Raw genomic sequence first — 26,163 nt, 5'->3', positions numbered from 1 at the left:
TTTAATTAGGGAGTCATAGCAAAAGGATTGCCAGTTCATGAGCCACAGTACAAATCTTTACTGGAATCCTTTACATCTCTGATATTAATCTAGCTAATGCAAGCTTTAAGATGAGTCATTTTATAATCTTCTAACTTATTTGTTAAAATTGGTTCACTTACCTTTCAGATGATTTTTAAATCATATACATATATATGATTTAGATATATATATTATACATGATATATATGATATATGATATATAAATATAGGAGATTTAGGTGAGTAGTATTAATTCACCTTTTTTGTACTATTAAGAATGGTTCATGTAAGTCATTGCTGTAATTTATTTCTTAAAGTTTATCTTAAATATAAAACCTTTAAATTTTCATTTATGATTATTATTAATATTATTTTGAACCACATTTTTTAATAAAAGCAGGACTAAAGAATTGATATCTATTTCAATAACGTAAAATTATGTACGAAGGCTTTAATGCCTCAGAGAGAATAGTGTTTCTTTGCTTAAAGAAACAAATTACTACATTCTGTTGAGGATGATAGATATGTTTCTTCATATAGATAGCCAAGCTCCCCAGCCTTGCAATGTAGATAACAGCAAAGAACACAAAACTATATCTATATATTCTAAACACAGTAGAGTATATTACCATTTACCACATTCCATCCAATTAACAGGGCCAAAAAAAAATTGAATTTCATGTACCATCTGCTTTTAAGTAGAGTGAGCCAAGAGATGATTGTATGGAGTGAATGTACATACTTGGGTACACACATCCAAATGGAAAAGGTATCCAAAATCTGAAGCAAAACTTAGATACTCAGCTTTATAAGTGAACTTTTAGTATCATAAACACATTGACCAAAGTTTAGGCTCAGATGTGGACATACACCAGCAGTAAGTCAAATGAGATCAAGGGCTGGGGTTCTTCCATCTTGAAATTCTCCACAAGCCTTTTTTTTTTTTTTTAAGATTTTATTTATTTATTTGACAGAGACACAGCAAGAGAGGGAACACAAGCAGGGGGAGTGGAGAGGGAGAAGCAGGCTTCCCGCGGAGCAAGGAGCCCGATGCGGGGCTCGATCCCAGGACCCTGGGATCATGACCTGAGCCGAAGACTGATGCCTAACTGACTGAGCCACCCAGGTGCCCCTCTCCACAAGCCTTGTACAGAATTACACATGGAATAAATGCTTCACCATAGACGCTGAATAATTCAAGAGTGATGAACATTCTATAAAGTGGTGCACTCAGACCATTGAATTTCTTTTAAGTTGTAAATTCTTCATCAAAATCTTGCGATCAAGGTTTTAGGAAGAACTTGTCTATGTAGATGAACTATAGTAAACTTGGAAATCAGTGGAAGAAAAATAACTGGCAGGTTATACTTGAGGAAGAATTCAGGGACAATGACTTCTATATGGCAAAACCTTGACAAGGGGAACACAATTATGCCCATGAATTCATAGTCTATTTTATCTCTCAACACCTAAAAACAGGCATTGTTTAAATTTTCCTAGATGCGGATGAGTGTCTGCATGTCAGCATAGTCTGTGACCAACCGTGTATTAACTCTGCGGGGACATAGGACTGTCCCTGTGAAGAAAGGTACAGAATTGGAAGTGATGGAAAAACTTGTATGTGTAAGTCACTGTGAATAATTTCGTTGTATCTCTTCTAAACTACTTCAACCCTCATCTTGTTCTTGGAGAGCAACAGAGACCACATGTTCCTTAACTCAACCTGCCCTCCCCTTCCTGTCTTCACAGACTGAGCTCTTCCTTTTCCTTTTGTTCAATCTGCTGCGGTTTCAACTTCATGCTTGCTGCTTCTCACCTGCATTTACAAAAGACTTTTTGAAAGGGCCTCCTCAAAGAGTTGCACCTTCCAGTCACCCCCTGCCCTGGCTGGCTGGTGCAAACTCTCTCATTTCTCTCATCAACCCCTGCTCAGTTTTTCCTTCTTTTAATCAGGATGTTGAATCCGGCATTTTTCTGTGTGCCCTTAGCCTTAGATGATGGTGAGCTGGAGGAAGAAGAATTAGAAGTTGTAAGGTTTCCAGGCCTTCTATTCAAGAGCCCACCTCAACTGCTTCATGATGTCGCTACCTCTCTCTCTCCCACCACGAAGATGAAGAAGATGAGGAGGATGAGGAAACACATATTTGAGGAGAACTGACTGCTTCGAGCAAAATTGGTAAGTAAAAGAATTTATTTCATTATACTCACCTCTTTATTTTTAGGTAATTCACATAAATTATCTTATAGGCAATTTCATTATCGATATTTAATGCCATTGGATGTTTTAACATGTAAGCAAGAAAAGTAGTACCAAAATTACTTTTTCACTGCTCCCTATCAAATTCACCATCCTTTATTTTTCTTCCTTTTGCACAATAAAGGTTGCTATGTAGGTATGTGTAGAAGTAGGGGTGCAGGGTGTGGGGGGCTGTTGAAGTGGATACAGTGAAATAGAGCTGGAAACTATCTTTAAATTAGCATAATGGGGGAAAAAGATTGGATTGGGACCTTGTAGTTCTTCTAACTATTAAAACTCCACTAGAAGTCACTATTATATAGTTGAAATTTACCTCAAATAGCCTTAAAATCTAGATTCTTTCTACAGTTTAAAATGCCAAGAAGCAATTGTTCATTATGCTGAAGTGGACCAAGAAAAATATCTTTAAAAATGGGAGCAGTTTCTCTTATACATCCACGCAACAGAACTGAAGCATCAAATCACTTCTGATCAAAATAAATTAGCATACCCTCTTTCAAAAGGAACAGTTTGCAGCCAGTCTGCTGCTTCTTTTTTCTTTTCTTTGTAAAACAGAACTGCTCTTTTTGTTCTCCCTCTATTTGTAGTATTTTAACACTATCAAAGCTGGATGATTGCTTTAGAAAGAGTTGGTTAAAATGGCAGAGACATTTTTATGCTATGGTCAGTCCATAAGAATAATATCAATAAATGTGTCTGCATAAAAATGGAAATGCTTTGATGTTTCTTAATTAAACTCCTGATTCTTTGGCTACTCAAAGTCAGAAGAGAAACAGAATAGAGACCTTGCTAAACATGACAGGCTTTCCATTAGGAAGTCTGAAGGACCCCACCTAGAAACAGGAGCAAAACTTGAAATGGAATGTTCCTTAAAACAACTGAAATCAGGGGCGCCTGGGTGGCTCAGTCGTCAAGCGTCTGCCTTCGGCTTAGGTCATGATCCCAGGGTCCTGGGATGGAGCCCCGCATTGGGCTCTCTGCTCCGCAGGAAGCCTGCTTCTCCCTCTCCCACTCCCCCTGCTTGTGTTCCCTCTCTCGCTGTGTCTCTCTCTGTCAAATAAATAAATAAAATCTTTAAAAAAAAAAAAAAAACAACTGAAATCAAGTCTCTCGATTCTTACTCAAATTAAAGCAATTTCCCTGAAGAATAGAATGGAAAATCACATTATGATACATTTATACAATAGAAAACTACACAGACATTAAGAAATAAACTAGCATGCACACAATATGGGTAAGTTTCACAAACATTCTACTAAATGAAAGAAGTTTGATACCAAAGACTGCTTTATATAAAGTTCATTTATATGAAGTTCAAAAATAAGAAAAAAATAGTCTTTGGTGATAGAAGTCAGGATAGTGCTCAATTTGTGAGGCTAATGATTAAGAAATCATCAAATCACCTTTGAGGTTTTGCAGTGCTGGTAAAAATCTGTATCTTGACCTGGGTGCCATTTATAAGGGGTTATTTACATCGTGGAGAAAAAAGTATGAAGTGTACACGAGTTTTATGCACTTGTCGGCATGCATATTAAATGTCAATAAAAAGGTTTACTTGAAGAAAAAACAACTTGGCATTTAAAAAAGCCTGGAAGAGGGGCGCCTGGGTGGTTCAGTCGGTTAGGCTTTGGCTAAGGTCGTAATCTTGGGGTCCTGGGATCGAGCCCCATGTTGGGCTTCCTGCTTAGCGGGGAGTCTGCTTCTCCCTCTCCCTCTGTCCCTCCCCACTGCTCATGCTCTCTCCCTGTCTCTCTCTCAAATAAATAAGTAAAATCTTTTAATAAATAAATAAATAAGTAAATAAATAATAAAGCAAGCCTGGAAGGAAAAGCACCAAAGTGCCAGAAATGTTGATTATTTTTGTGTTCAAGAATCAATGGTAATTTCTTTTTACCTTTTTACTCTTTTAACCATTCTAAATAGTGTTTAGGATCTATATTCCAAGTTCTATTTTAAAAGATACCATTTCTATTGCTTTGCTATTGTCTTTTTCTGAGACTGTTTAGGAAATATGCCCAAGGATTTTTTTCTTTTCTTTCTTTCGTTTTTTTTTTTAGATGAAGTGTTTCATTCCCATTTTCAGTGATGTAGACAGTATGGGCCAACTAAAATGGTATCATAGTTCCATCGGTGAAAATCACATCTTCACACACAATTGCAGTGTGAGCTGTGAGGACCTTATGAATGGGGGCAGATGACAGGGAGGAAGGAGTGAGTGCTCTTGCCCAGATGGCTGGGGAGATAATCTTCGCAATGACAGTAAGTCATACTCTGGAGAATTGGTAAAAGGGTAATGAGTTCTTTACCCCTGGTAAATTACTGCTGCGTTCTCCTTTATACATGTTCTCCCTAAAATGTTTTAACAAGGTAAGCAATTGATATGGTGAGAAACCAATTTATTTGTTGTGCATAAAGGATGCTTATGAAACGTTAAGGTTTTAAGCTGAACATGTGATTAAAAGGGGAGATTTTGTGTTACCTGGGAAACCTGATGTGCTGTCTCTTGTTTATCCCTGGAACATAAAAGTTAATAAAGGATCCTAATATTCTAGGCCTATAAAAATCCCTCCATTTAAATAAATCATTAAGCCCTGGCAAGCTATTCCCAATGAAGAAAAAAAAGAGTTTGTGTTACAAAGTGCAATTAATGGAACTGCTTGACTGCTTCTTTTTGTCTGTGTTTTTTTTTTCTTTTCCTTTTCTTTACAAAATGTGTTAATATAAGCCAATGACACTTTTAAGTTTATGTCTCTCACGAGAAAATATCAAAGATTTGAAAAATGATACATTGAATTAATCGTTTCCTTTACATCTTAAATGGAGGTACACTTGCAGGAAAGAAAACTGCCGAGTACTAAAATCAAAATATATTGACTATTTCCTCTTTCTCTTTTTAAATTTACCTTATACATTTTTTTTTTAACAAAAGGGTTTTCTTAGTTTTTGTGATTAGCTTGGAAGATGATATGAGCAGATTTTCTTTTGAACCCCTTGCATATAGGAAGAAAGATGACAAATATTGTTTCTGAGATAGATGCAAAACTTGAGTCAGAACATAGTGAAGTAGTTTACCAAAATTACTAGTTAGGGTGTTGAGGATCTTCCTTAAGCATCCCTCTGATCATGTTTCTGTGCTGCTCAAAAAACTTCAAGGGAGACCCATTTCCTGATACATAAGCACACACTTCTAATCTAGTAGTGGCAACAATCTACAATCAGGCCCTCATAAATCTTTTTCTCTTTTTATCCTAATCATGGCTTTTTGCTCAGCTTATCATTTCTAGCAAACTAAACTGCTCACTACTTAATGCTTTGCACTTTTCAGCTTTGTGCCTTTTGCTGAACTGCCATCTTTATCTATTGCTGCTTGTTGCATGAAGATTTATTTGATGGCCCCAGTCTAACCACAACTATTTATGATTTGGGTGGGTTTCAAGTCACTGTCTCTCTCTCTACATTGAATTAGCGTTAGCTATCTCCTTTTCTATCTCCCTTACTAGACTGAGAGCTCATTGATTAGGTCCTATTCATGTTTTCCCAAAGTGAAGGCACCCAGTGCATGAAGAGACAAAAGAATAAAACTTAGTGTTAAGACACCCAGCTATATTGACTTGCAACTTGACATACTCAATTATATATGATTGGGATCAAATAAATGTGGTTGTATGACTATTAGGAAGTAAATACTTCCCTTAAGTCAGTTTCATTGGTAAATATGCATCTTCTAAACCCTTGATTTCTAACATGGCAGCACAGGAAATGAAACTAAAAATCTATCTTAAATACATCAGAATAAAACATCGCTGATACAAAATTAACATAGAAATATTGAAAATGAACTTGTTGAAATGAAGATAAGATGACATCTTCTTTAGCTTTGGAAAACCTTGCTGTAAGAATTCAAAAAATTTACTACATAGAAAGTAACAATGTAGATTTCAACCAATGTTGCCAGTTTCCTAGCCCTTTTGTTTTTCTCTTTCCTTTCCTTCTCTTTTGCATAGTATCTTCAGGCTTAAAAGAAAAGAAAAAAGTCAATAAGAAGCCAAGTTTCCATATTAATATCTGGAATGGCGTGGGTAGATAGATAGAGGAGGTGATATAAAAGTAGTTTTATAGTATTTAGCTGATTATGATAAAATGCCAATGAAAATGGTTACTGAAATCATCTCAACAGCTGTATTAATTCAAGTTAAAGTCACATTTTTCCCAATTTATTTTTTAATGGAATACTAAACGCTTCCTAAAGAACCAACAAACCAAAGAAAACAGTTGTTTGCTTGACTTCATCAATCTTTGACAATGCAAAATATCTTGGGACCTTCAAGACAGTCTTAGCTGCATTCATACCTAGTTAAAAATACATGGCATTTTTTTCTACATTTTCTTCCCATTTTTCAAAATAGAAGGTGCCATTTGTTTCTCATTAGCATTGGTGATAGTTACACAACAAAGATGTCTAGGTAGCTGTGAAAATGTGAGTGTTAGAGTTTAAGAAACAAGGTAAATTTTGCATGTGAACCTTGTTATGGGTTCTTCAGTGACCATCATTCTAACTAGCTGCATCAGTAAGTCCCCCCAGGAATGATTATGCCATCCAAGCTAGAAGCATGCTGATGACTCTGGGTCTGCAAACCACAGAGATTTTAATTACCTGGTATCCATTCTAATAGAAAGACAAACTTTTCTTTCTCCATTTGTATCATGAGTATATTACACTGCTTGTTCACCCTCTCTAATTTCTTCTTAGATTTTCCCCAGAGCATGTGGCAGCATCTGTGATTGTCAGAATGGAGGCACCTGTGATCCTCTGGGCAGTGCCAGTGCCCCCTCCCCCCACCTTCCCCACCAGGAGTTCCTGTGAAAACGGTAGGAGGCGGCTGGTGCTGGTCATGTGACATAACTGCATAAGTTCTTGAGGTTTCTAATAGGAAATAAACTAAATGAAAATTACATCTAGGGGTGCCTGAGTGGCTCAGTCAGTTGAAAGTCGACTCTTCTTTCTGGCTCAGTTCATGATTTCATGGGTCAAGGGATACCCCTTGTTGGGCTCCCCACTCAGCAAGAAGTCTGCTTCAGGATTCTCTCCCTCTGTCCCCCACCCCACTCACTAACTCTCTCTCTTTCAAATAAATAAATAAAATCTTTAAATGAAAATTACATCTGTATTTTTCAAAGTGGCCTTTTCTGAAGAAGAAAAAAGACCATGTCTATGTATACAAGAGTACAGTTGCTTTGACTGATGACATGTGTATCGAAGTACGATAAATCTTGATACAGAGAAAGCCATTTTCTTCTGCTGAGCAAAAAGTTGAGTTTGTGTGCATAGATTTGGACATAGGAGCTAGGGGGAATTTATTTGCTCTGCATAATAAAAAGAAGAAAAAAATGGAGCTCTGGCAAACCATGGAGGAAGAGAGATGAAAATCAGAGAAGCAAAGGAGAGGAGGGAGAGAGGAAAAGACAGGAGAAATGATGGATGAAAACTCACAAAATACCTATGAATGCTGTGTGTGGATTTTACATAGAAACCGGTGAAAGGGCCACATTTTCAGCATATGCAGATAGAGCACAAAAAAGAAACTGCTTGTACAAGCCCAAGAGCTGAATACAGGGAGTAAATGAAGATACAAGTCTTTGGGGACTGCCAGAAATCCTGGGGAGTTTATTGGATTCTCACAGATCACAGAACTGGGGACATGGAAACCAAGTTTACTTCCCTCTCTGAGAGATGTAGGAAGACTCCTGTTGGCATCCCAGTTATTCATCCCATGAACAATGTTTATTCACTCATTCAACAGATATGTATGAAGTGGTAGCAAGGCAGTGTGCCAGGCATTATCACATGGTAACAAAAAAGATGAAGACTCTGGTCTTTCCATGTGGAACTTACAGTCATATTCAGAGCAGACATAGGTTACAAATATTGGTAGATTTACAAATTAAATATTAATGTGTGCTTGGAGGTCAGACTAGGAGGAAAAGGCAGACTGTGTGAACCAGGGAGCAACTTCTGGAGAAGTAACATTTAAGCTGAAGGCAGAAATATGGTAACAAAAAAGATGAAAAATAAAGAAGACTCTGGTCTTTCCATGTGGAACTTATGGTCATATTCAGAGCAGACATAGGTTGCAAATATTGGTAGATTTACAAATTAAATATTAATGTGTGCTTGGAGGTCAGACTAGGAGGAAAAGGCAGACTGTGTGAACCAGGGAGCAAATTCTGGAGAAGTAACATTTAAGCTGAAGGCAGAAAAAGGAGTAGACATGAGACAGGGGAGTGTGAAGGAAGAGCATTCCACACTGAGAGGGCCTCCTATAGCTAGACTCTGAAGTGGGAAAGAGTGAGGTTTACCTGAGGAACCTGCAGAAGGTCAGCTGGTGGAGGGGAGCAAAAGTCAGCCAGGGAGACGTTAATGCAACAGGAGGTCAGCTGGTGCAGGGGCCTGTAGGTCTTGTTAAGTTTGGAGTTTTTAATCTGACAGCAATGGCAAGATATTGTAGAATTTTAGACAGAGGATATGGAATCATATCTGTGGTTTTTAAAAAAATCTCTCTAGCTTCAGTCCAATTACATTGGAAACATCTTACCTTTTACAATCTCCTTATTTCATATATAACAACAGCTCTCGCAAGTTTTACATGTGGGTTAATATTTGCTCTGTGTGTCTTTCCGACCCTCCAGGAACCCCCAAAAGGATTCTTTAGGAAGAACTGCAAAAGGAAATGTAACAACACCAACAGTGGCCATTGCCACAGGGTGTGTGGTTCGTGTGTGTATGAACCAGTGTGCTATGGGGGGTTTTATCATCTAAGTCACGGGCAATAATTTGCTCCCTACATGATGGGGCACCTGGGTGGCTCAATTGGTTAAGCGTCTGCCTTCGGCTCAGGTCATGATCCCAGGGTCTGGGATCGAGCCCCGCATTGGGCTCCCTGCTCAGCGGGGAGCCTGCTTCTCCCTCTCCTTCTGCCTGCCGCTCCCCCTGCTTGAGCTCTCTCTCTCTCTCTCTCTCTCTGTCAAATAAATAAATAAAGTTTAAAAAAAAATTTTTTTTTCTCTCTACATGAAGCAAGAAGGCTCAAAAAGTACCAAAAATCTGTTAGAGGAAGAGGGTAAAAAAACATAGCATTTTATATAGTCATATATATGATGGTTTAGTTCCAGTCTTTAGCCTCCTGACATTATAGAATCTAGATTTTGATGAATGAAAGAAAACTACTTCTGAATTACTTACATTTTTTTTCTAGTTATTTACCTTAAGAGGATTTCACTAGTTCGTTTAAATGGACATTTGACACTTTAGTTGAATATCAAAGGCCCAGAGCTAGTTTCTTTTATTTCTGTGTTCTAATGCAAAGTGATATCATTCACTGAAATTTCTAAAACAAGCTATTCATTTTGCATTTTGACCATCAATCACATTTTGCAAAAGATGTGAGAAAATGCAATCACCAATAAACACTTCAGCCCATCAGTAGCTTTTAGGATTTCTCCCAGTGGATCAGCGCCGGATGCCCACCACCCCTTCTTGAAGCTGTGTGCAAGTATCTGTGAGCCTACAGAAATTTCTACCCTGTTCCTCTGCCTGTTTCACATGCTCTCCGCTGGAAATCCTTCCTCTGTGAGCCTCAGTAATACCATGGCCTGTTTTTTAATAACATAGACCTTCTAGAGTCTTATATTGTATTTTTAGTTGAATGTCCATGGATCTAATCTACTTTATAATAGGCATACCCCTTGAAAACAGAGAGTAAATTGTGAATACTCTAATAAGAGAGCCAGTGAAGGCATCATAGAAAACTGAACCTGGGTCATGAGGAAAGGTTAGGCTTCAATAAGCAAAACAGAAGGGAGGGGGAAAAGGCATGGGTAAATGTGAACACTGCAGGTCTAGATGGTAGAGGTCTTCTCCTAGAACATGCCAGAAGAAAACTCACCTAGAAACAAAGATAGCATCATTTCTATTATTGTTCCTCTAGGGTAACAAGACACACCTCATTTTTAGTAATAACTTTTGAATAGTATATAAAGTAATATCAGATTTTTTGGCAAAACCATTTTTTAAATTTTATTTTATTATGTTATGTTAGTCACCATACAATACATCATTAGTTTTTGATGTAGTGATCCACGCTTCATTGTTTTCGTATAACACCCAGTGCTCCATGCAGTACGTGCCCTCTTTAATACCATTTAAATCATAATTCATCCTGGTCAAAAATTCAAAGAGCAGATGGTGGTGGTAGTGATGGTGGTTACCATTTTACATGGGACCGCCTCTAAAAAAAAATACACATTCCAGTTCTTCAGGATTCTTATTGCTTAGACTCAAAGCTTCATTGATTAATGCCACTTACGTGGCCCTCAGAAGCTAGAGTTTGCAACCCTGTATTAGTTTTCTAGACTTGTTGTAATAAAGTACTACAAAAGTGAGTGCCTTGAACAACGGAAATTTATTGCCTCACAGTTCTGGAGCTCGTAGTCTGCCATCAAGGTGTTGGCAGGCCGTGATCCCTTTGAAGGTGCTGGGGAAGGATCAGTTCCGGGACTCTCCAAGCTTCCCATAGTTCCTTGGCTTATGATCATTCAACTCTAATCTTCACATGGCATTTTCCCTGTGTATCTCTGTGCCCAAATTTCACCTATTTTATAAGGACACCAGTCATATTAGGATTAGAGACCTATCCCACTCCAGTCTGACCTCATCTTAACTAATTGAATTGGCAAAGACACAGTTTCCAAGTAAAGTCACATTCTGAGGTACTGAGTGTAAAGACTTCAACATATGAGTTTTGGAAGACACATTTCAATGCATAACGAAACCTGAGTAGACATTGGATTGTCAAAAGATGTTACTTATTCCACTTTTACTTTTTCCCTCTGCATATTTTCACAGTTATATCTTCTTAATATACCCAATTATCATATTTCAGCATTCCACCATGCCTGAGTTGCTCCCTGAACACTGTTCTATATGCTGAACCAGGGAAAGTAAGGCATGAAGCCAGTCCAGGGAAGTGAGTGCTCTGGAATGAGCAAGAGACCTATCGAGGAAGACAAAAGCTCTGAGAGAGAGACCTGGGGCTTTGTTGGTCTGGAAAAGGACTCAGAAGCCACAGAAAGGATGAGAGAAGGATCACATAATTCAGTATCCAAATGGGTCAATATGAACAGAGAAAAAGGGTCCTGTTAATAAATCTGTTCTGCTTCAGGGGTAACTCTGTCTGTCAACTGGGACAAGGATCACCCTACATGGTAGCATTGTAACCCCTACTTTAAATTATCTCCGCTAATAATAGCAGATATTAGCAGATGCTAATAATTTCCATTCAGTAGAAAGTCAAGTGGCTTATTTTGCTTTCTCCAAACAGCTTTTGACAACAAATCCTCTACAGGCATACAATGCAATTACCTTGAGCTTGGAGGTTCCTTGAAGGATCTTGATAAGTCCCTTGGAGGTTTGTGATGGGGGAGGAAAAAACATGTCAGGTTTTGGAAAAGGAATCACATTACTGTAAATAACTCCTCAAAAACAGAACTTAGGATATGTTTTCCTAAATGCAAAGGTGGGATTTCTTCAAATTAGAATTCCTGTGCTGACTACCATCCCTAAGACTCAACAGCATGGGGAAAATAATGAAGGAAAGGCAAGCACCATTTGCCAAAATGTAGCCAAGAGAATGCTGCTGTCATGATGAAAGTTGTGTGTAATCTACATGCTGTAAAATTAGTTCCGGTTACTACATCATGAAAGGGAATGGAAACAATGGTAAGCCTTTCCATCAGTGCTTGCCCATCATCTTGCTGTGGCACAATGAATATAGGGCCTGGCAGACCTTAACAGTCCTTGGAGAATATTAACTATGGGCACCAAAGGAGCACATTGAGAAGCAATTTCTCTCTCAGAAGCACCAAAGCCCTTTAAGTAGTTCAGGCTTCACTGTTCGCATCCAGTTGCCAAAAAGCAAATGAATTGCCTGATTTGAAAGACATTTTTTTCTTTCTTTTTTTTTTTTTTTTTGGCAGTCAGGATGATCCCCTTGTTTTCCCCATAATCAGGCCCCGCAGAACTACATGCCTGTACACTGACAATGTAAAGGAAACAAAGCATGGTTTTCAGGTGACCGGTTTGCCTCAATCTGCTTGCAGACTGTCCCAAGGGGGTCTATGGAGCTGGCTGCTCTTCAGAATGTCAGTGTGTGGAGAGGAGAACACCCTGGAATGCAGTGCCAAAAATGGCAGTTGCACCTGCAAATCTGGTTACCAAGGCAACAGATGTCAGAAAGGTACAATCTGATGATAAATTTTCTTTCTTCTCTAATAACAATGCTCAGCCTTTGTTCGGCACCATATGACCATTAATTACTTAACCCACCGGTGTTCTCAGGAGTTGGGTAAGCTTTATTAATCCCCTATTTGCAGGCGAGGAAACTGAGACACATGGAGATGAAGTTATTTAACCTTGTCTTCTCAGCCTCTGCTGTTAGCCGTCTCCTGGCTAGCTTGAGCAAGAGAAAAGAGATCACATTGCAAGAGAATCTTATCTTAAGAAGATTAAAGCTGGCCAATCACCTCTTTGAGCTGAAGTAATCAACCAAGGGTACTGCTAGCTTCTAGAGTTAAAGAATTGTTTTCTTTATACCTGAAGATAGATCATCCAAACAAATCCAATTCAAAGATTCTAACCATAAAAAAAGTTTTGGAAAATTTAAATAAGATTATCAGTGTCATCCTTTTTCAAATTTCTAAGTATTGCATAAGTATTTTTAACAAAGCCATACATATAAAAGTTCATGTACAGCGTAATTCCAATTATAAGTAAGATATATAGATATGTATGTGTGTACGTGTATATAAAAAAAATTGGGGGGGAAATGCATTCTGAGATGTTAGTAATAGCTGTCCCCTGGTTTGTGGACTCATGGACTGCTTCTCCCTAGGTATCTATCTACATGGCTCTCTCACTTTTTCATAAAATTTTGTGTCATTTTTTCACTGAATCTTGTCAGTCCTGCCTTATTTAAAGTTGCAAATTGTGAAACTCCTTGAACTTTAAAAATTTTTCAAAGTCATCTTCTAACATACTATTATTTTTATTATTATAACATATTCCAATTATTATTCTGTCTAATATTTATTGCCTATCATTCCTTCCAGAAGCTCATTCCCACAGGGGAAGTTTATCTGTCCATTTTGTTCACCACAAGTATTCCCAAACTCCTAGAGCAATCCTGACATATAGGAGTTGCTCTATAAGTATTTCCTTAAATGAATACATAAATGTACATTGTTCAGTTTTTTTATCCTTTATACATTTTTCTCATGTTATGTATAAACATAACATGTGTACATCTTCTTATTTTTTCTGAATTAAGCACTTGTTACTATTTTATTCAGAGGAAATTAGCATTGTTTTTTCTTTCATACAAAGCAAGACTGAATATATAATAAAATTGTCAAAACTAATGGGCAAGTGAACTTTTTGCTTTTGAAGTGATCCAAAGGGCAGTCTTTTTTTTTTTTTTTTTAATCAGGAGGAGCGAATAGGTAAGAAAAGAAGTGGTCATACCATTGGGTCCACTTACAGAGACAGGTCCTGGGTTTGAAGGTTGTTTTTTGCCTTCAAGTATTACACGTTGCTCCTTGCATTGTCAAGTTCAGATTGTCTACAGGGCTTTTCTGGAGCTGAGAACAGAAATAAGGGTCTTACAGGTTGTCCTGTGGTGATCCAAGTGGAGTAGCAATGTCCCACCCCAATTTTGTGGAGAAAGGACTATTTTTGTGGCTGGATTGTGACTTTCTAGGTAAAAGGGGAAAGAACTTAGGGAAACAGAAGCCTGACGTAACACAAATGTGTTTAACATCATATAACAGTAGGTCCCATGCCAATCTGTAAACCTCATCCTCTTTTAACTGATTTTTAGACGTAGAGTCAGCCCCTTATTCAATAACCCGCTAAAGAAGTCATGCCCTGGAAGTCAACGCCTGAGGAGACAATACCATATACACACACCTGGGTAGATTTAATTTATTCTGATAACATTTTCTTAAAGCAGCTGCTGAATATACTATATTGGAAAATGCTTCTGAGATTCCCACTGTGAAGGAAAATGAGTTGAAAGTATATGTAAATTAGCAAAATAGAGAGGTCACCATAATCTCAGGAAAACATATTATTTTTCAATCAGATAACTTTGTCCAATTCTGATATTTTTGTCTAACCACAAAATGGAATTATGAATCAGACTGGAGCTGGTGAATGGGATCGTGATGATTGGCAGTTGAAATCAAGGCAAAAAGAGCTCTCGAAGAGTTGTGCATGATGAAAATCAGGCCTGTTGTTTTTCTTTATCCTTTTTTAAAAGAGTGAAGTAGCCCAAGTGCTCCTAGAGCCAGACATATCTTTAAAAATCTTAACTCTAGACCTGTGTCTAGATTGACGGTGAATAGTTAATTAAAGACTGCAAATTGTTTCAATGGCGCTAATGAACAGTGCTCTCCACAATCAGCACCAGGCTTTATTTAGCCCATCAGCAATGACTTCTAAGAGTAGAAGAGCTAGTTTCTACATGAATCTGTGAAAGAGCATAAAAGAGAGGGGGAGAAAACCGTGTCTTTGCTTTATTTTGATTAGTTTGTAGCCTGTGGTATTTTGGACCCTAACTGCAGGCAGAGCTCTAAATGTGGAGGACTGTGGTCCAGAGAGCCCACTGAGTCCATCTAAGGAGGCCTAGTCAACCCTTGAGTCATCATTAGGAGGAAAGATTTTTGTTACCATAGTTCCATGCTGGATGGACTTCAAATTTTGAGCTCTGGTGGGTCTCTAAAAGCAAGTGAATTAAGTTGAAAGGTGCTTAGCACCTAGTATTGTAGCCAAGTTGGGTGTGGGGACTGAGTTTCAGTTCCAAAGGCCAGAAGATCTGGGTTCAAATTCTAATTTTGCTACTTATTAGCTGGATGATCCAAAGTAAGTCACTTTACCTTTCAGAGCTTTAGTTTCTTATTTTAAAAAGGAGAGAAAGCTGTTTATATCACATGGCGGTGTTTATGGAAATGTGAGCTAATTTATGTAAAGTGCTTAGCACAGAGTAATGATCAACTGATAATAACCAGGAATGGTACGAACATCCCAGAAAATGTTGTAATTCTGTTACTCAGAGATTCCTCTCAGGACGAGAAGATACTTCCCAGCCCAACTTGGATTGATGCAACTTTCCGCAATTGTCATGTGTTTAGGAAAGTTCCCAGGCTTTCCTCGTGTTCAAAGAATGTTTTCCACCAGGTCTCTAACTCCAGCGGTTTCAATGGTGGGACAAACGGGGGAACCTCTAACTGAGCCCGTCCGGGGCCTCGAAGCATCTGCCATTCTTTCCAGTTCAAAGGCCATTCAACAAAGCACCGCATGCTCCTCTTCCCCCGCTTTATGCATTGCACACTTTTATAAAGTACACAAATTATAAACCTCTGGGGTGATTATTCTGCCTTAAAAAGAAGCAAAGACTGGAACAGGATTCAGGCAACCATTTGGGGACAACTTCCCGAGCACTGCACCTCCTAAGCTTCCTTTACAAATTACCTCTCATTTTTAGGTTTTGTTCTGGGCAACTGCCTCCAAAGATATGTATCAAAATTGCTTCCGTTGTTACTGTCTGAAAAACCACATTTTCAGCAAAAAGCCACCTCTCTCTCTGTGTTTCCAAAGTGACAAGGTTTGGCATCATGTTGATTTCCTTAGGGAATATTTTTGGAAGTGCTGTAAATCCGTGGAGGCTACTCGAATGTGGTTTTTCTTGCAGCTCAGTCACACACAGATACGCTCACACACACCACACGTGCACGCACACGCACACGCACCCATGCACACTTTTCCAAATCACTGAGGTGACAGAAGAAATCGGGGGGCGGGGGGCATCTTGAGATTCATTATAAGCCTTAATTCCTTTCTTTGTGTTTATTTTTATTTCACAAGCCTGCTCTGCTGGCCTCTGGGGACTGGAGTGCCAGTTCTCCTGTGCGCCTTGTGAGGATGGAAGTCATGCCACAAAAAAACAAAACTGGAAACTGTGATTGTCCTCCTGCTTACACAGGAAAAGCCTATACCACACGTAAGTCATTAACCTAGACAGCATAACCAACAAAGTCAGTAAAGCTGTTAGCTTTATAAATGCTCTTTTTTTTCTAACTGCTCTATGAAATATTGTGTTAGGGTGTTTTTCAATTATCTATTGCGGTATAACGAACCATCCCAGTACTTTGTGGCTTAAAATAATGATTTATTATTTCTTTTCATCCTGTGGGTTAATAGGATGGTTCTCCTACTTTTAGCTCATAAGTAGATCATCTGGGAACTAGGCTTGACTGGGCTTCTCAACCTGCCTTTGCTATACACAGCATTTCCACAAGGTTAGCTTGGACTTTCGCATAGCATGGCAATCTCAAGACGACAATCCAAGAAGCAGCATCCTAAAAGTATAAAAGCAGAAGCTATAACATGTCAAAAAGCTCAGCTTCAGAAGCCACATGGCATTACTTCTGCCAAATTCTATGGGTTAAAGCATGTCCTAAGGCCAGCTAGACCCAAAAGGAGGAGAAAAATTCTACTTTGCGATAAGTGAAGTAGCAAAATCTCATTGCAAAAGACCTGCAAGGTGGGAGATGTGGTTGGAGCCATCCTTGGGACCAATGTACCACAGTATACTATTTCAAGTTATACTGGAAGGCATTTTCAGAATCTACTAGACTGTGTTTATCATTCTTGTCAGACTGGGAGCAGATTATAGACTCATAAAAAGTGATTAATTAAACTGAACCTGCTTCAAAGAGCTGGTAGAACTACTACCCTGTTATTTTCCTTTCTGTTTGTGATTCTTACAGAACCTCTGTTAACCCTGCCTCTGTTACCTTCTCTACTCCACTACACCGGAAGAGTTTGAGAACTGGAGGGGAGCTGTGGGCTAGAGGGTTGTGCCTGTGTTTTTTACATTATTATTTCAAAGGTATCTGATAAGGTTAGCAAGAGTCTGTTGCTTGTGATTATCTATGATTTTATAAGGTGTAAACAATGATCTGAATTAGTTTTCAGTGCTTAGGACTTTCTATACACCAACAAGCAAATAAAACGAGAAATTTAAACGTAAACATAAATTGTAACACCAGGATAGTATTTAGCACTTAGCTAATCATCTCATCATTTGGGGGAAATGCATTACTGCCCCTAAGGATAACCCTCAAGCAGGAGTGATAGGCTAAGGTCTTTGCCTGACGATTCTTCTGGATGTAACTAGATAGTTTTTATTTTAGGACTGTCATTCTGGCACTGTTGACAGGCATTTCAAGCAGCATAAAAGTTTGCTGGAGCAGCTGTTGGCTATCCCTAACTTACGTTTTCGCTTTAAAAAAAAAAAAGCTTAAAGGTAAGAATTTACATATTCAAAAGGTAGTTACTAGCTATTTCCACAGCGAAGTGACATTTTCTCTTGTCTAACTCAACTTTAATGGAATAATTATTAAGCAGTTAGTGATAAAGTTTATACTGTTCCAATTGTCAGATGATATAAATAGACTATTTAAAAACAAGTGAAGAGACAGATAAACTGCTCATTCTTTAAAATATTAATTTTAATAGTTATGTTATGACTCTTCTATTCTAGGATTTCAAACCCGATGAGAATATAGCATGATAGTTCAGAGAGATTTTTGGTGATTAGTAATAGTATTGAAATTTATTGGCAACCTGATAAATGAGATGATGTACTGAATTGAATAGGCAAAAATACTCACCAATTCCTCATCCAGTTCAGTTTTGGTGTTATATGTCATTATCTGATTTTACACACACAGACACAAACAAAAATTATATAATCATCATAATAATATATTTAGAAAAATGAGTGGAACCAAATGATAGGACTCATTAAAAATGCTTCATGCATCCTCCACAAAGAAATGTGTGTGGCATTTAAAAGGGGGCTTGTGTTTGAAAAAAATGCATGCAACATTTTTCTAAATATCCTGTTATGGTGCTTACAGAATTTTAAAACCTAGTTACTTTGCATAATGAACTGTAAAAATACTTATAGGCTATACAAGGTAATATGTTTTCAAGGCAGGAGAGACCAAAAAGCTATTTCTAAAGATACTGGCTTTATATAAATTCCAATTTTTGGTAGTTACAAATACAAATACTTGGGGAAAATAATTCTTTTTTTAAAGGGTTTATTTTACTGTGTTAGAAAATGATCTGCGGTACAGTAGGTTGTAGTTTTTCCTACTTCCTAAACAGTGTTTGGGGTGGGGGGGCGCAGGTTGGCCTGACAGATCCTCTCACACCCTTGATAAGAATGCACCATCTCTGTGAAGGTTAGCCTTAGATATCAGGCCTTTTACCAAACAATCTGAGAAGACGTCCCAGTTTCTTCTTTATCCCAGCACTATTTGTAATAGTAAAAAGTACAAAATGGAAACAACCTAAATATCCACCAGAAGGAGAATGATTAAACAAATTACATAACACGTGAGTGGCCTATTCTGAGACCATTAAGATTCATGTTTTAGAAGAATTTGTAATGTCAGGAGAATTGACATTAGTTTGACATTACATGATGTACATACAAAATGACCCAAATTTGCAAGAACATAGATGTCCATGTCTATGGACAAATATAGCAGGAAGGATAGCAGTTGCTAACGGTGGCCATCTCTAGATGGTGGGACTGTGGGTGACTATTTTCCTCCTTTATACATTCCTGTCTTATCCATATTCACTACTTCACCAGTTTCCCCCTTATCAATTTGGGGAAAACACATCATCTTCAGACCAACCATGGACTAAGCACCCGAGTAAGATGGTTGTCTGTTCTTTAAGCGTTGTCGGGAGGCCTCCACTGTATCTGTAACGGTGAGGAGGTTTTTCCTTCAGTTTAATTAAACCTGTTGCTCTTTTAATTTGAGGCTGTTTTCTCCTATTTCACATGACATGGATATTGAGCATAGTTTGACAGCAGCACTAAAACTCGTTTTTTAAAAAGAAAAAAAAGATAAGAACAAAGTACTGTTTCCTCATAACTCTTCATTTCCCTTTCTTCAGCAATTCCATTTTCTATCCCCCAGTCATTTTGTTATGACTTCTCTGAGTTCTACCATGTTTTTCATGGGTGTTTCCACAATTGACCCCTTCACTACTGAAGGAGAGAAAATTAGAAAGAATGGGGGAGAGGACACTAGAAGGAAGATACAAACTCCAGCTTATGCTTTGAACATCATATGATCAAACATCATGAAATGATTAATCATCATGAAATGATGATAATTACACATCATTAAACATCATGAAAACCATATTGAATACAGGTGGGAACCTTCTGGAGAAGTAATCTGGTAAATGTTTAGCAACTGGTTCTCTGAAATATAAAGCCCCTGGCTTGTGGTGTTGGCAGTCTTCTACGGTGTAAGACTCCCACCGTGGTGATCTCAAGCCACCGGTGTGATGTCAACTGGCTTGCAAAATTCCTGGGAATTTAACAGTTGGTTTCCCCAAGCTGGTAGTAACAACTCCAGCAACCACTGGCTGACAGATAATTTTATTCCAAACACACTGAACAATTTCTTAACCTTTACTTACCCTTTTGATATTAAGAAATGATTACTTCTCAGATGTCCATTCTACTTTGCTGTTTCTAAACAGGTAACTAGTCTGACCTTTTTGGTTGAATTAAATTAACTGACAAATAGTTCCAACCGACAAAACATTTACTATTTAGCCAAGCCTATTTTATTTTGAAAACAAAAATTAATTGTTTGGCTGAACTGATTAAAGATTTAAAAAACAAACAAAAACTGTTGCATTGCTTTATGTGTAGACACGGCCTCCTCAGTTTTTCCCTCTGGATTTTATGTGGTTGGAGTATTGACTCACATCGAAAGGAACCATGTGTTCCCTTACAGAACCTCTAAGCTATTTCCCAACTTCCTGTAACACACCTACCATAAATCAGAGCTGGCATTTCCTTTATGATTCACTATTGTGAACAAGAAGACAGTTATCTAAGGCAAAAAAAAAAAAAAAGAGTACATGTAAAACAAAACAAACAAATAAAAAAACTATTAGAAGAACAATTAAAAGTCTAAGCATCCCCAGACATGAAGAGGTGAGAAGCAATAATATGCTTCTAACCTCTCTGAAGCAATCTTAAACCTGATTTTTAAAGTTGCTGTAAAATAAATTCTATTTAAATAATACATCTCCCACCCTTTCCAACAGTGAGATGCATATCCCTTAGCAATCTTGTTCTCAGCAGGCAGTCCAGCCTGATGAAGTATCAGCAAAATGTCAGCTCCCACAGAGAAGTGCGACAAAGAGTCGACACTGAAGCAGTGACAGGCCTTTCAAAAAGCTATTGTGCAAATTCAGTTTTAAGATAGGGACGGGGTTGAGGACTGATGGGTATGTCATTAGCAATGCGTTCATCTCCCCATTGTCTGTGGGAGGGGAAGGGAGTTGTTGTGCAATGATATAAAGGCATTAAGTTGAGGAGTGGTAAATCTGGTCTTTAGGAGATTTATCTTCCTGTTTTCAAAGAATTAATATTCAAATTGGCTGTCATTTTTTAGCACATATCCACTGAAGGGCACCCAAGAGCTGTTCTTTCCCCTATTCTTATCACCTTCTACAATATCTCAGTTAGATCTGTAAAGTTAATTCTGTTACTACGTTATAACCCTCAATGACCTGCTGATGCCTTCCATGATGAAATGGAAATCCCTTCAAGAGCTTTGGGCACTAAATGACCATCATCAACCTGTCCCTAGCGCCATTTTAGCAATTCTTACACATATCCTGCATACTTTACTCATTCCCCCAGGCATCATGTATTTCTAAAATGTAGTGCCATTATTCATTACTCTTCCCACTAATGAATTTTTTTCTTCCTCCATTTTTATGGCCTGTTAAAAGTTTTCAGGGATTTTCATTTTCCGGTATGTGCAAATAAAACAAACAAACAAAAACAAAAATACTAAATCCCTTCCTTCCGTAGCAACACCCATCAGATTGTATTACAATTGTCTGTTTGCACATGATTAAAAGTATCATTCTTTTTTTTTTTTATTATTCCTTAGCTCCTGATATATAAGGAATACTCATTAAAGATTTGCTAGATTGAATTAGAGAACATTCTTGACAACTTAGTAAAGAAGTTTGGGATTAAAGTTTCATACCCATCAAGTGAAAAAAAAAAAAAAGAAAACGTGGGAAACACAAAGTTTACAGTACTGAAAAATATTCAGTAGCCTACATGAAACCGGATTGAATTGTTAGAACTTTTCAGATTAGATCAGTGGCAAAAGGAGAGAAGAGAAGCTTTAGCTCTATGTCCAGCACCACGGTTTCATTGGTCTCTATTCCATTTGCGAAAGCACTTTTCACAAGAAGCTTTTTTGAAAGATAGAAGACTAACGAGCCCAGAAAATGAAGTTTTTATAATTCTTTAGCTTCCTCTCAAGATGTTAGATTTATTTTTTTCAGTACTCACCTTTAATGTATGCAGTCTTTTCTTTTAAATATAGCAGAGCCACCTTAAGAAAGTGAATAAATGGCTCTGGCTCTTAGTTTCTGTGTATAAAAGTAGTTCAACTAAACAATGATGTATAATTCGTAATATTTATATAATAATCTATAAGTCAGCGGGTAGTAAATCACAGCACTATATGGTAATGTAGGCATGTGCAATATAGTGAAAATGTACTACTCAGAGTTCATGCTAATTAAGTGTCCACTCTCTGTCCACTGTGCTATGTGTTTGTCATCAGTTTACTCATTTAATCCTCAGAACAACTAACTGGATTGATACTATTACTATCCCGTTTTTTATGAAGGAGGAAGCTGAATCCAGAAGAATTAAGTAACTTGTCTGAGGTCATGTAATTAGTAATTGAGGACGAGATTATCAGTAAAGTCCGTACCAACAGTACATATCTACAAAATGAGACAATAGTTATTGATATTAAACTTTGTATCCAATATTTAATTTTCAAGCCAACTGAATTTCCAAGTAGTCAAGAAGTTTGATTAGGGTTGTTCTCTTTTTGGCCCCACATCTGTAGGTTGCAAAAAGACTGACTGCCATAGCTAAAAGCATCGTTGAAATGTCAGACGCTTATGCTCAATTTAACGATGGAGAGAGAATGTTTTTGCGTGTCTGTATGCAGCTTGTCCGACCTATTTCTACAGCCAAAGCCGCCCGCTGCACCACATCAGTAATGATAGTTCTCCGTGGGACCTTGATACTAGCCAGTGTACCTGCCTGTCCAACTGGACCAAGCCTGCTGACAGATGCTGTAAGTCAGAAGCTGCCTGTAATAAGTCCTGTTCATCATCTAACATAAATAATGACCCGAGGAATTTCCTTTGCATTCAGCAGATGCTGAGTGGTCTCAGTCCTTTTTGTTTTTATAGGACTGTTCAATCTAACTGTTTAAAATTCTCTTTGTGTGTTGGTAAATATAACTGGCTAGCTGCCTACAGTAATCCATGATTACATTTGCTGCTTGCTTCCCAAACCCTGAATTGAATATCTGGCAAAGTACAAAATAAATTCTTACTTCCACAAAGTGAATCCTCCAGAAGTTCTACCTTCCAATACACACAGCTTTCATACACACACACACACACACACACACACACACACACACAAATCCTTGGTGTATTGTTAGTTGGGCTCATGGTTCATTCACTGTGTTCTGGAATTTTTACCTACTTATGGCTGAATATTTATTTTTACTTACCTGACATGTAGTCATTCTAGTACTGTAATTGTTTAATATTTAAATATAAGGAGCAGTCTGACATGTGGAACAATTTCTTTTCTAATTTGTTTTTTGAAACCAGTGTGTCCAGATATCATTGTTTCTTTTTTAAGCAAAAATCGTACGAAGGCCCATATGATGTAGATTGTCCTGAGAATTTTTCAAGTGCTCCGAAAGTGAGAAAGGTCTCAGGTCATAATACTCATTAAGTTTTCATTGTGTGATTGTTTACTGCGCCTTCCGTGTACATGCTCCATTTGCTGAGTGCACCCATATAGGATACTAAAAAAAGATAAGGCATCTTCCTGCCCCTCATGGAATTCATTTACAGTTTAGTGGATGAGAAAGGTGTATGAACTACTAATTTTAATTATATTTTAAGAGAGGGTGAGGTAATAGATGTGTGAAAAGAAGTTGTGATTAATCTCATTAGGGGAAATCCTTAAGGCTTCTTAAAGAGGTAAGATATCAGCCAAATATTAAATAATGAGTAGAAATCTGAGGATTTGGCTGGTATGAAGTTTATGCCAGGCAGGGTGATGTGCAGAATGGAGTATGACTGGATTTAGTTTGGTTGTGATGGGAGATAAAGGTAAAAGGGTTAGAATAGGGTTAGATGGTGAAAAGCCCCAGATGACACATTAGAAGATTCAGTCTTTCTTTAGGAAATAAAATAGGAGGGATCTAAACGTTTCTGAGGAGTAACTGAATGTGATCTCAGCCTTGAGGTGCAGAACATCATTGTAGCCCTGCTCTGCTCAGCCTCTCTCTGGTTTCATTGCCCTTTGCTCTTGGAGAGGTCCCAGAAAGATCCCAAGACTGTCCTCGTCATTCTTAGTTTTTATTGCATCACCCAATTGAAAGTATAGTTCTCTTATCAAAACTTCAATTCCAAATCCAGTTTAAACTCATTCCCTTGCTAGCTCAGGCTTGACACAAGCTCAGAAGTGGGGAAGAGAGAAAGGGTGGGCTCTTCGCTCCACGCTTACCCTGCTCTCGTCCTCCACCCTCTTCTTGGTGGATCATGCTTTAAGATGCCCTCTATGGCGTGGGCAGCTGGGCTATAAGAAAGGTGATCCTGCAATTTGTCTTTGGTGGCAATGTCGGTCTCTGGTCTCTCATCTTCAAATGTGGGTCTGATGCTAGCTCACAAGTCTCCCCCTTTCCAGAAGGTATATTTCAAGCTCTCAAAGCATTCTCTCTGAGACCTCTACACTGGGCATAAGGTGAAGGGAAGGCATTCACGGAGAGGGGACAAGGAAGGCAGCAGTTCTTTGACAACTCCGAAGATGCTGTCCAGTGCAGGTCAGACTGCCTGACAGCCTATGCTTCTCCACTTAGGCTCTCTGTTGCCTTATGTGAGTACTTAGTTACCTTAGTTTCCTCATCTGTAGAATGGGACTAATAGAAGACTGATCAGATTCTTAAGAGTATTAAATAGGCTAATACATATTACACCTTTGGAAGGGCATTTAGCACATAGTTATACTCAGTGAGTTATAGGCTAATAAAACCTCTTCCCTTCAAGAAAATCTCTACCAATCTTTAAAAATTAATCCATAGCACTTGTTATATGCCCTCAATGTAATTGAAAAGCTAAGAATCATAAAACTACACTAACACTCCATTAGTGAAACCTGAATAAATTGCCTGGCACATGTTGGTTTGAAGTCTCTTCTGCAAATCTGGGAAAATAAAAAAATGCCATTTCGTATCCTGCTATCTAGTCAATAATTTTTCAGTCCTCACTATAACCTTGTGGGGTAGGTACTTTTATTATCCCCATTCAGAGATGGGGAAAGTGAGGCATAGAGAGGTAAAATAATTTGCCTAAGGCCACATGGTTAGTAAGTGAGGGAGTTAGGATTAGAACCTAAGTGGTTTGATTTCAATGACTGATCTTAACAACTATGTGATGCTAGCTTTCAAAAATACACATACACACACATATATTTACACACACATAATATATATAAAATAATATAAATATAAAATAATAAAAGTCTAAAAATCTATATTATATGCCACAGGTTTTTTCAGTAAATAGATGTGGAAAATGAAAGATGACTGAGTTTAACAATGATTTGGTATGTACAGTATGAGACATGCTGAGCAGGACATGCATAATCATTTGTTGGAAAATCAGACCCTAAGAACTCAAAGGAAAGATCAAAATTAGGAATCAGGTGTGAGATCCATCAACATAGAGACAGATTGGAAGAGAGAAGTAAGGAGAAGACACTAAAGACAAGAGCTATGGAGACTATGAGCAGACATCAATAAATACCCTACATTTAGGGGGTATACAGAAGGGGAAACCAGTGAACAAGATCGAGATTTACTTAGAGCAGATGTTACAAACTGGCAGCCTTAGAGCTAAATTTGACTTGCAGATGTGTTTTGAATGGCAGGCAATTTCCTTTTAAAATACATGATTCAATATTTTTAAAAATCAGATGTGGGAACACTGGGACCATATTCCTGCATGGGAACAAATGGCTACATTTAGTTAGTTCATACCTCTCTGGGTGGGGCAGGCACTTTCCAGTTGGTTCCAGTCGTGGTCTCTACCATTCCCTGGCGTTCACCTGCTGAGACTCCATCTGCTTACTCCTGCATGTTTCCTGCCTGGGCTTCAGGGACCTGTGTTTGTTACTCCTGTTTTAGAAAGGTGGAAAAATGTGATAAGCAAATAGAAAAACTTAGAGATCCAATTCCAGAAAAGGAGGACTTCCAGGAAGAAAAGATAGTCACTGTCTCATATGCTGCTTAAAAAGGGGGAGAAGTGGAGGAAGGGAAGAAAAACAAAGGATTTGTGACTTAAGACTTTTTTTTAAGATTTTATTTATTTATTTGACAGAGGAGACACAGCGAGAGAGGGAACACAAGCAGGGGGAATGGGAGAAGGAGAAGCAAGCTTCCCGCTGAGCAGGGAGCCCGATGCAGGGCTCAATCCCAGGACCCTGGTATCACGACCTGAGCCGAAGGCAGACGCTTAACAACTAAGCCACCCAGGCGCCCCGAGATTTTTTTTTAAGATTGGGTATTTAAAACACACACACACACACACACACACA

At 38.1% G+C, this 26,163-nt stretch overlaps 1 protein-coding gene across 2 annotated transcripts in view; it reads left to right on the top strand.

Moving 5' to 3' along the window:
* The window catches only part of LOC118548702 (uncharacterized), a 627,159-nt gene that overhangs the window by 522,909 nt on the left and 78,087 nt on the right, over window positions 1-26,163 (top strand). Inside the window, exons 14-19 of one of the 2 annotated variants that reach the window (XM_078069492.1) lie at window positions 1,522-1,644; window positions 2,010-2,197; window positions 7,029-7,147; window positions 12,311-12,570; window positions 16,254-16,389; window positions 22,385-22,618. The gene's annotated coding sequence lies outside the window, so the exon portion shown is untranslated. The remainder of the gene's footprint in view (window positions 1-1,521; window positions 1,645-2,009; window positions 2,198-7,028; window positions 7,148-12,310; window positions 12,571-16,253; window positions 16,390-22,384; window positions 22,619-26,163) is intronic. The other variant, XM_078069499.1, reaches the window with a different exon arrangement.

The sequence above is a fragment of the Halichoerus grypus genome, chromosome 1 (assembly GCF_964656455.1).
Source record: "Halichoerus grypus chromosome 1, mHalGry1.hap1.1, whole genome shotgun sequence".
NCBI classification, from domain to species: Eukaryota; Metazoa; Chordata; class Mammalia; order Carnivora; family Phocidae; genus Halichoerus; species Halichoerus grypus.
Note: the sequence above shows the minus strand (reverse complement) of the source record. Positions and strands in the feature narration are given on the sequence as shown.